The sequence below is a fragment of the Phascolarctos cinereus genome, unplaced genomic scaffold, assembly GCF_003287225.1.
Source record: "Phascolarctos cinereus isolate Bilbo 61053 unplaced genomic scaffold, phaCin_HiC Scaffold_2;HRSCAF=192, whole genome shotgun sequence".
NCBI lineage: Eukaryota > Metazoa > Chordata > Mammalia > Diprotodontia > Phascolarctidae > Phascolarctos > Phascolarctos cinereus.
Genome location: NW_027555625.1, coordinates 256,299,900 through 256,316,054, shown reverse-complemented (window position 1 = coordinate 256,316,054; position 16,155 = coordinate 256,299,900). Strand labels below are relative to the sequence as shown.

At 35.9% G+C, this 16,155-nt stretch overlaps 1 long non-coding RNA gene across 1 annotated transcript; it reads right to left on the bottom strand.

Annotated features, from left to right (window-relative positions):
* Positions 1-13,209: 13,209 nt before the first annotated feature.
* Positions 13,210-15,698, bottom strand: LOC144455619 (uncharacterized). Its single transcript, XR_013484338.1, has 4 exons — positions 15,608-15,698; positions 14,709-14,809; positions 14,456-14,480; positions 13,210-13,340 (listed from the first exon to the last, which is right to left on the bottom strand). It is a non-coding gene; the product is annotated as an uncharacterized LOC144455619 (long non-coding RNA).
* Positions 15,699-16,155: the final 457 nt, after the last annotated feature.

Sequence of the window (16,155 nt, the reverse complement as noted above, 5' to 3'; positions counted from 1 at the left end):
ATAATGATAAAATTGATCTATAAGAACAAAAAAGGTCAAGAATATCAAGAGAATTAATGAAAAAAAAATGCAAAGGAATATGGCCTAGACATAACAGATCTCAAACTATATTATAAAGTGGCAATCATCAAAACTCTCCAGTACTGGCTAAGAAATAGAGTAATGGATCAGTGGAATAGATTAGGTACATAATTCATCATAGTAAATGACCATAGTAATTGTAGTACTATAGTATAGTATAGTATAGTATAGTATAGTATAGTATAGTATAGTATAGTATAGTATAGTATAGTATAGTAAGTGACCATAGTTTCTGAAAAACCCAAAGACCTCAGCTTCTAGGATAAGAACTCACTATTTGACATAAACTGCTAGAAAACCTGAAAAACACTATGGCAAAAACTAGGTGTAGACTAATCTCACATCATATACCAAGATAAGGTCAAAATGGGTACATGGTTTATACATAAAGGATGATACAATAAACAAATTAAGAGAACAAAGAATAGTTGCTTTGTCAGATCTCTGGAGAATGGAAGAATTTTTGAGCAAGCAGGAGTTAGAGGGTATTATAAGATACAAAATGGATAATTTTGATTGCATTAAATTAAAAAGGTTTTGCACAAAGAAAACCAAGGCAACCAAGATTAGAAGGAAAGCAGAAAGCTGGGAAATAATTCTTTATACAGATGTCTCTGACAAAAGCCTCATTTCTCAAATGTATAGAGAACTGAGTCAAATTTATAAGAAAACAAGGCATTCCCCAACTGATGGATGGTCAAAAGATATGAACAGCCAGTTTTCAGATGAAGAAATCAAAGCTATCTGTGGACATATGAAAAAAATGCCTTAAATAACTATTCATTAGAGAAATGAAAATTAAAACAACCCTGAGGTATAAGGTGTTATACCTATCAGATTGGTTAACATGATAGAAAAGGAAAATGACAAATGCTGGAGGGGATTGGAATTATTGGGACACTCATGCACTGTTGGTGAGGTTGTGAACTGGTCAGACCATTCTGGAGAAAAATTTGGAACTCTGCCCAAAAGGCTATAAAAGTGTGCATACCCTTTGATCCAGCAATACCACTACTATATCTGTATCCCAAAGATATTTTAAAAATAAAAAGGAAAAGAAAATGATCTTTATATACAAAAATATTTATAGCAGCTCTGTTTGTAGTGGCAAAGGATTAGAAATTGAGGAGGTGCTTATCAATTCAGGAATTACTGAACAAGTTGTGATATATGATTGTGCATGTAGTGTCAGACTTGGTTAGTTTTACTGATTTTTTTTCCTTTTAAAAAATATTTTTTATAAAGTAAGACTTTCTGGGAGAGATGGAGTATAAGATATTTTGAGAAATGTGGGTTATGTAAAAATGAAAGATAATCAATAAAAATGTAAAAAGAGGAACCAAAAAAGTTCATTGCTCTCTACCATTGGGTTTTACAAGTGTGGTTATAAAAGTGTAAGTTGAAGATTGTGGGGAATAAAATTGTCCAACCTACAGTAAAATAGACTGAGGCAAAGCTATGAGCCAATAGTACTTTATTAAGGGTCCATGGTCCATTCTAATGAAGCGAATCTCAGATTTTCCTCATGGTCCAAGATGCCTTCTTCCAGGACCTTGTTTTTATAGCTTTTGATACCCAAATATGCAAAAGAGGCCTGGCAAAATACAGAATCTCATTGGTTGATAGACCTTGCTCTTAAGGGCCAAAAATGACATATTAGCAGGGAAGTCACAGGTTTGATGAAGCATGGGGCATCTCCACTAAGTGGTCATAGATGGTCACTTGCTCATGTTAGACAAGAGAGGTCCAGATGTACAAAAATAAGTTGGAGTTCTTTCCATGTAATTGAGTCACCTCCACCACACAGAGGTTGGTCCCCATGACAAGGAAAAGTAAGGATGGAGGGCCCTTAGTTAGCTTCCTATGATTAAGCAAATAAATTTACAACCTGTAACTCACAACTCTGAGGCCTAATACACAGCACTTTTAATCACTACCCCTATGGGATCATAACAAACTGATTAATACTGACTATAATAGAGTAGGGCTCCAAATGATATATTTCTCACAAGGTAATGGGTAGTGCTTGGCATTTTATTTAATGTAAAATTAGGTATGATCAACTTAAATAACTCTATTGAATGTACTCACAATGTTTAGTATAGGAATTGGCACAAGGTCTATACAGGTTTACATCACTTTGTATAGTAGATGTGTTTTGGAAACAATGTAAAGATATTTAACAGCATTTTCTCCTTCATTTGTTTATTCTTTAATGATCATTATCCTCATTTTTCAATTATCTTCTTGGAAGTTCAGCTCTTTTCTGGTGTCTCTAAAATAGGGTTGAAAGGGATAAGAAGCAACAAGTGGGTGCACCCTTTGGTAGTGAGCAGCTCCATTTATAGCAACCATCTTCTAGTTACCCTCGTTTTTCAGTTTATTCTGTATTAACTCAACTTTGCCTCACAGCCTACTGCCTCGTGTTATAAACCCCTTCCCCATTTTGCTTCCCATGACAAACATAAGCAATTGCACTAATCATTACACCACTAAAAGCAGGAAGGTAGGTAGTTGGGCAAATTCCATGTGCCTTGCAGGGTCACAACTAAATAGCTAGTCAAAATACAATCCCTGGGTAACCCACCAGGTGTAGCACTTAGAAAGATCTGAAATATCAACTTAGCAGTGGTTTAGATACCCTTGTTAATATCTACATTCTTAGAGGCAGCTAGGTGGCATAGTGGATAGAGCATCGGCCCTGGAGTCAGGAGGACCTGAGTTCAAATCCAGCCTCAGACACTTGACACTTACTAGCTATGTGACCCTGGGCAAGTCACTTACCCCCACTGCCTAAACCAAAAAAAAAAAAAACTACATTCTCAGCTTCACTTTGGCCAATGGAACAGTTGTACACATAGGCAAAGACCTAGTAATTATCCCACCATCATGAGCATCACAACTAGAGAAATGGAACAGTCTTAATACATCACTAGGACCAGCATCTTTCTTCAAGAACTAGATCACAGTTAATGAGAATAATGAATACCATGACATGTTCACATGTATTAGAATTCATATCACTACAAGTCATAATATATAAAATATGAAAATTGGTCTCCATCCAGTGGGAATATGCAGTACATATTTGAACAGTGTGACCACTTACTGAGATTCTTTATTCACATTTAACCCAGAGGTGAGATAATGAGGGCCTGAACTAAGATGATAGTTGTATGAATAGAGGCGGAGTTTATAAACACTGAAAGGAAAAGATTTGGCAAAGAATTAGATATGTGAGATAAATGAGAATGAGAAATCAAGGGTAACACTGAGTTTGTGAGCCTGGGTGATTGGGAGAATGGTAGCACCCTGGACCATAATAGGAGACTTTTGATAACAGGAGGCTTTGGGGGTGAAAGATAATGAGTTTTCTTTTGTACACATTGAATTTGAGAGGCCTACAGTGAATCCAGTCTGAAATATCCAAAAGGCAGTGGATGATGTGGAACTATAGCTTAGGAGAGAGACTACAATTGAATATACAGATGTGGGAGTCATCATCAGTATTAGAGATTAGAGAATTCTTGCCAAGGACTCTGTTAGCCAGAACTTTCCTTTCTAGGTCTTCAATACCTGTGGCTGTAGCACCTAAAGGAGCAATTGCCAGGCTGCATCCCCATAGGAGTTACTTCTCAAAATGAAAGCTGTGGGCACTGGCTGAAGAAGAAGAGCATGAGAGGAAAAGAAGTGAAGGCAACTACTATAGACAGCCTTCTCAAGGTGTTTAATTACAAAGGAGAAGAAAGATTTTAAATGATATCTGATGGGTATGGTAAGACATGGTCAGGTATTAAGAGTAGGGGAAATATAAGAATGTTTTTAGGCAGCAGAAAGGGAACCAGTAGATATGGAGAGACTGAAGATTAGACAGAGCTCTACTACTTAGTAGACATATGATTTTGAGCAACCATCAACCAGGATTTCTTTTTTTTTTTCAGAGCTTATACTATGCTGCTTTATTTCATAAATAAAAGATGCATATTTTTGTAGTATTTGCAGTTAGAGCTATTTTAAGAAATAGACTCTTTATGGAAGTAGTGAATTTCTTATTGCTATACTTGAAATGACACTTTCAAATTGTGGTGCTAGAGAAGATTTTGAGAGTCCCTTGAACAGCAAGGAGATCAAATTAGTCAACACTTAAAGAGATTAATTTAAGGTATTCACTAGAAAGTCAAATACTGAAGCTGAAGCTTAAATGCTTTGGTCACATAATGAGAAGGGAATCATTGAAAAAGACCCTGATCCTGAGAAAGATTGAAGGCAAAAGGAAAAGGGGAGAGCAGAGGGTGAGATGGACAGATAGTGTCATGGAAACAATGAACATGAACATTGATAGATTTCAAGAGATAGTAGAGGATAGAAGGGCCAGGCATGCCATGGTCCATGGAGTGACAGAGCCGGACATGACCGAATAACTGAAAAACAACAACATAGATGTTCATATGTATATATGTGTATGTATGTATGTACATATACATGTATATATGTATTTATATATCTTGGTTACCAAGCCCTTAGAGCCCCTTTTCCTTTTGCCTTCAATCTTTCTCAGGATTAGGGTCTTTTTCAATGATTCCCTTCTCATTATGTGACCAAAGCATTTAAGCTTCAGCTTCAGTATTTGACTTTCTAGTGAATACCTTAAATTAATCTCTTTAAGTGTTGACTAATTTGATCTCCTTGCTGTTCAAGGGACTCTCAAAAGTCTTCTCTAGCACCACAATTTGAAAGTGTCATTTCAAGTATAGCAATAAGAAATTCACTACTTCCATAAAGAGTCTATTTCTTAAAATAGCTCTAACTGCAAATACTACAAAAATATGCATCTTTTATTTATGAAATAAAGCAGCATAGTATAAGCTCTGAAAAAAAAAAAGAAATCCTGGTTGATGGTTGCTCAAAATCATATGTCTACTAAGTAGCAGAGCTCTGTCTAATCTTCAGTCTCTCCATATCTACTAATCTACATATCACCCTAATGGAGGGTGAGTGACCACTTGTCACTGTTGTAGAGAGGATCTTCACTTACGAAGTGATCAGACTACATGGCTCATGAGGTCCCTGCCAGCACTGAGATTTTATGGTTAGATTATGATCAACTAGGATTTCTTAAGGCACTGTGGCACTTGGGACACTGAGATAAATTTTTTTTTAAAAAATCCAAGTCTCAAGGATCTCACCTTCTATCTAGGAAATACAATATATACATACATAGATACTTTTAAAATATATGCAATTTTATTTCTAAAGATAAGGCATTGGGAATTAGGAGCAATAGAAAAGACAGCATTTACATGGTGGCTCCTGACTTGAACCTTGAAGGAAATCAGATTATTGTAAATTCAAGGTAAGAGGGAATACATTCTCGGCATGAGGGACAGTCAATGCAAAGGCATGGAGGCAAGAAAATATATGAGGGATGACAAAAAAGGCCAGTTTAGTTGGACCTCAGAGTACATGGAGCAGAGGAATGTGCAACAAGAATGAGGGGAGGGGAGAGCTGAGATGAAGTTGTGAAAGGTTTTAAATGCCCAATGAAGGAGTCTGTATTTGATTCTAGGAGGTTAAAGGAAGTCACTGGAATTTATTGTGTATGAGAGCGACATGGTAAAATTTATGTATGAGGAAAATCCATGGAGGGAAAGGAGACTTACTTTGACAGCTAGGTAGAGGCTGGATTGAAATGGGGAGAGACTTGAGGTGGCTAATTAAATTCACCAAATGAGAGATAATGAAGGCCTTTATCAGGGTGGCGGCTATGTGAGTAAAGAGAAAGGGAGTATAAGAGATGTTGTAAAGATAGAAACAAGATTTGGCAACTAATTGGATATGAGATGAATGAGAATGACAGGCTAAAAATGATACTTTGATTGCAGAAGATGATGGTTCTCTTTACAGTAATAAGGAAGTTCAGATGAGAGGTGGAGTTTCATGGGAAAGTTGAATTGTGTTTTCACCATGTTGGGTTTGAGATGCCCATGTGATAGCCAATTTGAGATATTAATAGATACTTGTTGACCTGGCACTATAATTTAGAAGAGAAACTGGAAACTGTAGAGTTAAGAGTCATTTACATAGGTTCTCATTTCCATATAATTGAACTGATGATAATTGGGAACTTATAAGGTTATCAGTGAAAGAATATAGAGAAAAGAGAAAATTTGCCCAAACAAAGAATTGGGGGATATACTTATAGGTACTTGGTATGATTTGAATGATTGCCTGCTTAATAAAGAAGATTGAGAAAGAGGTGATAAGCAGATTGAATTAGTCTTCTGACTTCAAAGTACCTTGGAAGTTTTGATGTATGAAGAATACCAAGAAAAGAGAGAAACCAGATTACTATAGGAGTTATGAATCAGAGTATGAGGGTCTAGACTAAACAGAAAGAGAAAATGGATAATAAAAGAGTAAGAGAAATCCTTTTTGGAAAGGGGTGTGAAAATGAAGTTTAAAAACTAAGGAATAGGACTAGCTGAAGGAAGGAGAGGAAGGGGGATTATCAAATGAGAAAAAGTAGCTTGGGGTGAAGACAAAACAGTTAATGGGAATGGTGCCACCTTAAAAAAAAAAAGATTAAAGTAACCAAACAACATAATACTGTGATTACAGCAGAAAAGGGAACTTGAAACTGAAAAGCTTCTACAAAGACAATATCAATACTTCTAGGATATGAAGAGAAGTGGTTAAATGGGAAAACATCTCTGTACCAAATTTCTCTAAGGGCTTGGTAACCAAGATATATAAATACATATATACACATATACATACATACATACATACACATATATACATATGAACAAATAGATATAGATATATACATATGAGTAATAGCTATTCCCAATAGATAAACAGTCAAAGGAAATTAACAAACAGATTTCCAAAGGAAAATTGCAAAATATCCACAACTCCACACACTCAAAAAATGTTTCAAATCACTAATAGTAAGAGAAATGTAAATCAAAACAACATAAAAGCTTTGCCTCACACCCTACAAATTGGCAAAAATGACAAAAATGTCAACACTCAGTATCAGAGGGGTTATAAAAGGATAGGTACAATAATACATTGTTGCTGGAACTATGAAATGATACAACCATTTTGGAAAGCAATTTGGAATTATGTGAATAAAATGATTAAAATATCCATATCCTTTGATCCAGAGACTACGTTACTGAGCTTATAGCCCAAGGAAGCCATTGATAAGGGGAAAAAATAGTCCCCATATACTCCAAAACATTTATAGCAACACTTTTTGGGATAGGTAAAAATTGTAAACAAAGTAGATGCCCTTCAACTGGGGAATAGCTAAACAAGTCTTGTTCATTAATGTGATGGAATATTATGTTCTACAAGAAATCATATATATGATGAATGCATAGCAGCATGGAAAGATCTGTATGAATTAATGCAGAGTGAAATAAGCAGTCAAGAAAATAATTTACATGGTAACTTTGTTGTTGCAATCAAGTTGTTTCAGTTGTGTCCAGCTCTTCATGACCATATTTGGGTTTTTCTTGGCAATGGTACTGGTGTGGTTTGCCATTTCCTTCTCCAGTTCATTTTACAGATGAAGAAACTCAAGCAAACAGGGTTAAGTGACTTACCCAAGGTCACACAGCCACTAAGTGTCTGAGGGCAGATTTGAGTTCCACAAGATGATTCTTACCTGACCCCAGGCCTGGCACTCTATCCACTGTGCCACCTAACTACCTGTCCACAGTAATTACACAATACACGGTAACTGCATCAATCTCAATGGAAAGAACAACACACCAAAAGAAAATCAAAATTAAATATAACAAAATTATAAAGATCAAGTGGAACTAAAATGAAAAGATGTGAGAAGACACCTCCAACCAACCCCTCCATGGAGCTGAGAGCTCCACAAGTATTACACATTGCATACATTTTTGTTTTGGGGGGTTGTTGTTTTTTTTTTCACCAAAGTGTAGATTTTCTATTGAATTCCATCTTTATTCTTGATTTTTAGAGATCAAAATTAGTACTTCCGTTATAGTATTTCAAGGCTATATTTAACTTCTTTTTTCATGTGATCATTTTTTAAAAATGATTTAATATTTTATTTTCCCTCAATTACATTAAAATAATATATAGCATTCATTTTTTTCAAAATCTTGGGTTCTAAAATCTCTCCCTTCCTCCCCACCACCACCTCTCCCATTGAGAAGGCAAGCAATTTGATATAGGCAATACATGTGCAGTCATGAAAAACATTTTTCCACGTCAGTCATTTTGTAAAAGAAAACACAGATAAAAAAAAAAGAAAGATAAAGAAAACAAAATAAAAAGTATGCTTCAATCTGCATTCAGACTCCAATTCTTTCTCTGGAGATGGATAGCATTTTTTTCATCATAAGTCTTTTGGAATTGTCATAGATTATTGTATTGCTGAGAATAGCTAAATCATTCACAGTTAGTCATTGTACAATATTGCTGTTACCATGTACAAGGTTTGCATGAGTTTCTATATGTCTTTCCAGGTTTTTATAAGAGCTTCCTGCATGCCATTTCTTATAGCACAATAGTATTCCATCACAATCATATGCAACATCTTGTTTGGCCATTCCCCAACTGATTGTTATCCCCTCAATTTCAATCCTTTGCCACTATTAAAAGAGCTGTTACAAATATTTTGTACATATAGGACTTTTTCTTTTTGTTTTTCTTTTTTTATCTCTTTGGGATGCATTCCTAGTAGTGGTATTATTTGGTCAAAGGGTGTGCATAGTTTCATAGCCCTTTGGGCATAGCTCCAAATTGCTCTACAGAATGGTTGAATCAGTAAACAACTAATGTCACAATTTTACTGCATCTACTTCAACATATGCATTTTCCTTTTATGTCATATTAGCCAATTTGATAGGTGTGGGATGGTAGTTCAGAGTAGTTTAATTTGTATTTCTTTAATCTAGAGTGATTAAGAGTATTTTTATACGATTATAGATAACTTTGATTTCTTTGCCTGAAAACCACCTGTTCATATCCTTTGACTATCAATTAAGAAATGGCTCTTATTTCTATAAATTTGATTCCATTCTTTATATATTTGAGAAGTGAGGTCTTTGTTAAAGAAATTTGCTGTAAATGTTTTTCATAGTTATGATTACTGTGTATTTCCCTCTAAGAGAAATAATTATTTCTCTCACATATTAGTAGCCAATTATTGAAATTGGGGAGACCCAAGCTTTTTTTCCCTGTCCTGTTTCCTAGTCCAATCTCTTAACAACAGAGTTAATGGAAAACAGGATTAACATTCTCTTCATTCTGTGCATTGCTGCTACACCCAACTAGATCAGACTTCTAATCTAAGGTGAAACTCCCTTCTGTTCACTCTTGGGTGGGAAATATAGTGGGAAATATTGTTAAAAATTAACACTACTAGTGTTTAGATTGCCCAAGGCTGGGGGCAACTTAGAAGTAAATGACATAATCAAAATTCATCAGAATAAGTCCAGCTCCTCATTGCAATATTCCTTTTCTCATTAATTGTTAATCAGAATTGATTGCAACCCTCAGGAATATCCCTCTTCCAAGGTCATATAAGCTGTGAGCCATGATTGTCTTTGGCATTTGAGAGTGTCACTGACCTTTTATTTAAAATGCTAGCATTATTAAAAAATAAATAAATAAAATTTTTAAAAGTCATTAAATTACTGAGCAACTACATCTCTCCAAATTTTTAAACACCATACCTCCATTATATTCCCCCACCCCTGTTTATCATACTCTCATTTTCCTTTCACCCTGACTGTCCTCAAAAGTGTTTTGTTTCTGTCTTTTTCCTACCCCAATCCACCCTCCCTTCTATAACCACTCCACCTTCTCTTTTCCTCTTCCCCTCCTACTTTGTTGTAGTGTAAGATAGATTGTTATACCAACTGAGTGTGTAGGTTATTCCCTCTTTGAGACAATTGCAATGAGAGTAAGGTTCTTATACCCCAGCCACTTCCCAAATCTTCCCATCCATTGTAAAAGCTCTTTCATGTTACCCTATCCTACCTCTCTCTTTCCCCTTCTCCTAAGTACATTCCTCTTTCTCACCCCTTAATTTTATTTTTTTAAATAATCATCTCATCATATTCAACTCACATCTATGCCCTCTGTCCATGTATACTCGTTCCAACTGCCCTAGTAATGAGAATGTTTTTAGGAATTACTAGTATCATTTTCCCATATAGAAAATACACAATTTAGCTTTATTGAAATCTTATGATTTCTCTTTCCTGTTTATCTTTTTTATACATCTTTTGAGTTTTGCATTTGAAAGTCAACATTTCTATTCAGCCATTTCACTAGGAATGCTTGAAAGTCTTCCATTTCATTGAATATCCATTTTTTCCCTGAAAGATAATATTCAGTTTTGCTGGGCAGGTGATTCTTGGTTTTAATCCTAACTCCTTTGCCTTCCAGAATATCATGTTCCAATCCCTCCAATGCTTTACTGTAGAAACTGCTCTTGGTGGGGCATGGGGAGTGTCTGTTGAATAAGGAAGAGGTCAGTTGGGGAATAGAGAACAGGGGATGATGGTAATGGGAGGCTCAGAAGCACTAGAATGAAATGAGTATGATGGGGTTGAAGTATGTTAATTGCTGAGGAATGAATTCAGATTGGCTATCATTGTCCATAGAAATATGCCTCTGGTGAAGTTGTCCCACGGGTAAGGTAGTTGTGTGTGGCTGGAAAGTAGAGAGGAGAGGCAAGCACGAATGGTTCCCAGGAGATGGCAAGACAAGTCCTGTGGAGTTGTAGGTGACCAGAGGAAATACCTCGAGTGCCTGGAGTGTGTGAAGTGGCTGCTCAGAAGACAGGCAAGGCAAGCCCTGACTTTTTTGTTTGAGAAATGTTTGGAGAGAGGTGATGGGAGGTAGAAATGAGAAGGTCAATTTAGTTAAATAGTATTTGGATTTTATACATATGTACATCTGTGAATATGTACCTATATGTATAGCTCCAATGGTTTCTTTATATGTCTATCCTAGGGATGCTTTCTCAGGTATATATTTAATAAATATGTCCTGTCTCTCTGAATTGAAACTTATACAATCACCAGCAGGTTATTCATCATGGGCTCCTGATCTCTCTCCACCTCTCTCTCTAAATTCCTGTTTCTTGGGTATCCATTTCCTTGAGTTCTAATATCTCACAGAAATATCCTACAAGTCTATTTTGGGAGGACAACATGATGAAATTGAAGTTAAAAACTCCAACTGTCAGTATTTTCCTACCTAGTTCATAAGGGGTACAAAGTACCCTCTGTTCTAGAGGTAATTCAACATTGAGTTTGGCTCAAAATTGAGGAAATGACCTGCTGAAGCATATATGTGACTAGTGGGACCTACAGTAAACTCTAGAGTGCAAGAAGCTAGGACTGGGAACCAGCTTTGTTGAATATAGTTGCTACCTCAGAGATGAGAGCATGTTAGATCTTAAGACTGTTGATTTTCTTTTGTGCCTATAGATCTTTCAATAAACATCTCTAACCTTATGATCTTAAGTATCTTTTAATTTTTTTTTTTGGTGAGGCAATTGGGGTTAAGTGACTTCCCCAGAGTCACACAGCTAGTGAGTGTTATGTGTCTGAGGCTGGATTTGCACTCAGGCCCTCCTGACTCCAGGGCCAGTGCTCCATCCATTGCACCACCTAGCTGCCCCCTGACCTTAAGTCTTAATGCCATATACCAATTTCCAAAACTTGTTAACACATAATTAAGTAGTGATCAGTTAGTCCATCTTATCAATACAGATTATCAACTGCAAAATAGAGGTTGGAGTGGGGGAGTGTTTGTCTTTTATTTTCTGTGTGGTAAGTGCTTAATAAATGTTTGTTTAATTGAATTTGCTTAATAGAATACAGCAGGTACTTGACACAATTATATTCTCACTTTGAAAAGCCCTCAGGAAAAAAAAAATTTCTTTGGATTTCAGTTAAAAGGACATGCTGCAGGTGTATTAGTAGTCCAGGTGCGTTTAAGTATATAGTCTTGCAAAATGGTTTTAATTATTATCAATTCATAGAATTCTATTAAGACTTGTACTGGTGGAATAAAAGTCATCTAGTTTCTGAGATCTTTAGGGCTTCTTTACAACATCTCTACTCTAGACTCAGCTTTCTTCCTGTCTAATGCTTACCTCCTTCCATTTCCTTGAATCTTTGGTAATTAGAAAATACCATGCTGATACATTCCACTTCCCATGCTTCAAGGGTGGGGACCTGACTGATCAATCCCAATATGTCTGCCTATGACATAAGAAATGGAAAACAAATCAGATTTAACTGAGCAAGATCCTGTCCCTTTCTATAAAACTCCTGGTCTTCACCTTCATAATTGAGCTACCCTGATACAGAAGACAGAGATCCACTCATCAGACTAAGAAGAGTCACATATATGAACTGAACTGCCAGGTCCTGAGGAAGGGTTCTAACACGTTCTCCTTGACTCCTTTCCTTCTCTTGCTATGACCTGAGGAATATTGTTTCTGACATCTGATGATAACCTTCTGAAAAATTAAATACAGCATTAGCTTTGCCCCAAATCCTTTATTCTTGTCTGTGTTCCAACATATTATGGTCCTTAGATTTGCAAGTTCAGCCTTCTGCCTTCCCTTGTAAGAGCTGAAGTGCACCTGTGATAAAGACCTACTGCTTTTGGCATTGCTTTGTTTCTAAGCTCCAAATTTGCTGCAACAGACTAGGATACTTCAAGTTGAAGTAACCCTCCTTCTTTAGGGTTGATTATGACTTTAAATAACAAAGATCTGTCTGACCATACACCAAAATATAAATGTGGAGCTGATTTTGTTTACAATCCACATGTGAGTAAAATAGTCTGTTTGGATTATGGAAAACAGGTCAGTCTTCCAAAATGTTCTTTAGACTGCCCCCACAATTATGTCTAAACTCCAGAAAACAAATATGAAATAGATGTTTCAGCTTAGAAATAAAAGTGAGTTTTCTAGCCTAGTGACCATAATTACCACAATTAATTTTCTTACTTTTGCTTACTTTCTTACTTACTTGTTTATCCCACAAAAACTTGAGAGATTGAAAGGCACACAGAGCTGTTTTTGCAGAATTTATTAATTAGCCGCTGCTCAAAACCTTGTAGTCCCTGAACCAAAGATATATATGTGATAAAGAAGAATGGAAGAAGCATGACTAGACTTGAGTGAATCAGTGATCTTGAAGTAAAGCGGAGGGAATCTGCTGAAAGGTCAGTTCTCAGAGTCCCTATAAAATATGAATCACAAAGTTAGGACTTGGAAATGAAAAATAAGACAATGATTGGGAAATGGAAGTCCAAGCAATAGATATTCTCCTATACTTTCTGGGAAATATTTGTGCTTTGATTCTACTTTATCATCTCCACGTTGTCTCTCCAACTAGATTGCAAATTTTGTAAAGGCTGGAACTTTGTCCTATTGTCTTTAATCAAACCTAGTGCCTAATACAGGGCTCTAGATAAAGTGGGAATCAATCCATGCTGTTGATTAACATCTCAAGGGAATGAAATTGGTATATGAATCCCTTTCTTCCCTCCTTCTTCATTTGAATAATAGAATTTTTAAAATTAGAAAAGACCTTAGAGGAAATCTAGTCTGTAAAGCCTTCATTTTACAGATGTGGACCTGAAGGCCCTAGAGAGGAAATAATTTACCCAAGCTGACATAGTGATTCAGTTAGCAGAAACAGGACTAGAATCAATGTGTTCTGACTAGAATCTGTCTAGCATTTTTGATGGGGGGTTTTTGTTTGTTTTTTTACCCCAACTCTACCACATTGCTTCTATAAATAACATAATCATGTGAGTTTAGAGGAGGGAACCTTAGAAATAATTCTAGCTGTATGATCCTGGGCAAGTCACTTCACCTCTGTTTACCTCAGTTTCCTCAACTGTAAAATGGGGATAATAATAGCACCTACCTCCCAGGGCTGTTGTTAGGATCAAACAAGATAATATTTGTAAAGTGACTAGCACAGTGTCTAGCTAATAGTAAGTGTTATATAAATGTTAGTTATTGTTATTATTATTACTTGTCCACGGTCACACAACAGTTGATATCAGCCAGGATTAGAGCTCAGGTCTGCATATTCTAAGTCTTGATATCTTTCTAAAATATTACTGCTGCACTATAATAGCCAAATTATTAATAAAAGTTTCATGGGCTTGTGTCATCCTTTGTATTCATGAAATAAATATAAATCTACGTGATCTGTTCCATAGCAAAATAGTATACCCAAACTAATCATGTCAAATTTTGACCAGTGACCTGATAAAGTTTTAATGTTCCCCATTCTCCAGCAATGTTAGACAGAAATGCAAAAATAGCAATATCCTCACTCACTTTGTGACTCCACGGGGGCATCTCTCTAAAGAGGGGTAGAAAAAGACTTAAGTTAATCCAATGAGTCTGAAAAGGGAGTGGAGTAGTACAGGGATTTGAGGGGCTCATTTTTTTTCAAGAAAAAAATGATTTTCAATTCAAGGAGCATCATCAGGAAGTAAATTAAAAAGAAAATGTAAAAAAATTAATTAAGGTTAACTTCGTTTTTAATGTCAAGGGGGAAATTTGGACTGAAGAAAAACTAAAGAGTTACCTTTTTCCCTGAAGTAAGAAATATCCTGTTTTTGCAAACCATGGACATGATTTTATTCTCAAACTTCTTTTTGAATATTCTAGGTATACATTTGTTTCTTCCTGAAACCAAGAAGAGAGACAAATGAATGAATTGGCTAGGAATCTGTGAGGCTTTATCATTCTCTGTGGTTGGCTCATTGCCTTAGAGAAGGTTGCCCCATGACTTCTATTCATAGGTTTCTAAGAATTAAGAGCTAGAAGAAAAATTAGAGATTATTTAGTTCAATCCCACTTACTCCTTTCATCTTCACCATTTACAGATGAGAAAATTGACCCCTCAGAGAAGTGAAATGATATATTCAAGTTTGCATGGGTATTAAGTAAGAGTCTGAGTATTTTAGACTATATTTTCTAACTCCAAATCTAGTGACTTCCTGAGAGTAGAGAAAGTCAGTAATATTCAGTTGGGGACATGGCAGTTGTCTTAGATAAGTATCAATGAGATTGAGTAATTCCTTAGGATGAGTGAAGTTCGTAAATGTACCACGTGGTATCAGCCATGAGTTGTATTATATTTTCTATTTGTATCCATGCCCTGTGTAATAGAATAAAGACTATGCTCACTGAATATAGTGAGGTTATTAGGCAGACAAAAGATTTCATAGGAACAAATGTAGGCTAAAGGTTTTAAAGAGGAAAACCATATTACACAGAGATAGCCTTTAAGGTAAGAGTAGGAATTTAGGGTTCTTATCAAAAGACATCATCTAGTCATAATTGGCCTCAAAGTATAGTATTAGAGGGTCTGCCTTTTATGACTTTCATAAAAAAGAAAACATTTAGATTATTAAGAAGTCATACATAGAGATAAATGAAGACAGCAGCAAGTGTTGCTTTTGAGGTTGACAAAACACTTACCAAACAGTTCCCATACCCCATTCTTCCCAATTTGACAATATACAATTAGGAAGTTCTTATAGTCAGTATCTTCCGTGAGAAAGTAGTTATCTTCAAGATCTGTGAAAGGACAGTAGGGGCAATGTGAAGCTTCCCCTTCCTATTCAAGTCAAGAGACATGACTATGTGTCTTTCAGTCTTTTGCACACGGTAGATGTTTAAGACAAGTTTGTTGAATGACTATTAATGTCTTAGCCAAGAGCATAAGCATCAATCACTTTGCTTTAATAATAATATCGGAAGCATGCCCTCACATGAACTCTGAGGAATCACCTTTTACCCACCCCATGTTGAAATCATTCAAGAGAGTGTGATTTTTTTTTCCTTGTCTTTTTTCTTCATTTCCTCTGCTTATGTGGCCTATATTTGGACAGTAACAGAAAGGAATAGCAAGCTGATAGCAAATTGAAAATTGAGTTCCCATATTTGAATTGATTCTTGCATTTAGCTTTTAAAAGGAGATAGACCCACTAAAGAGAGACAGGAACAGACACTCACATAATACCCAC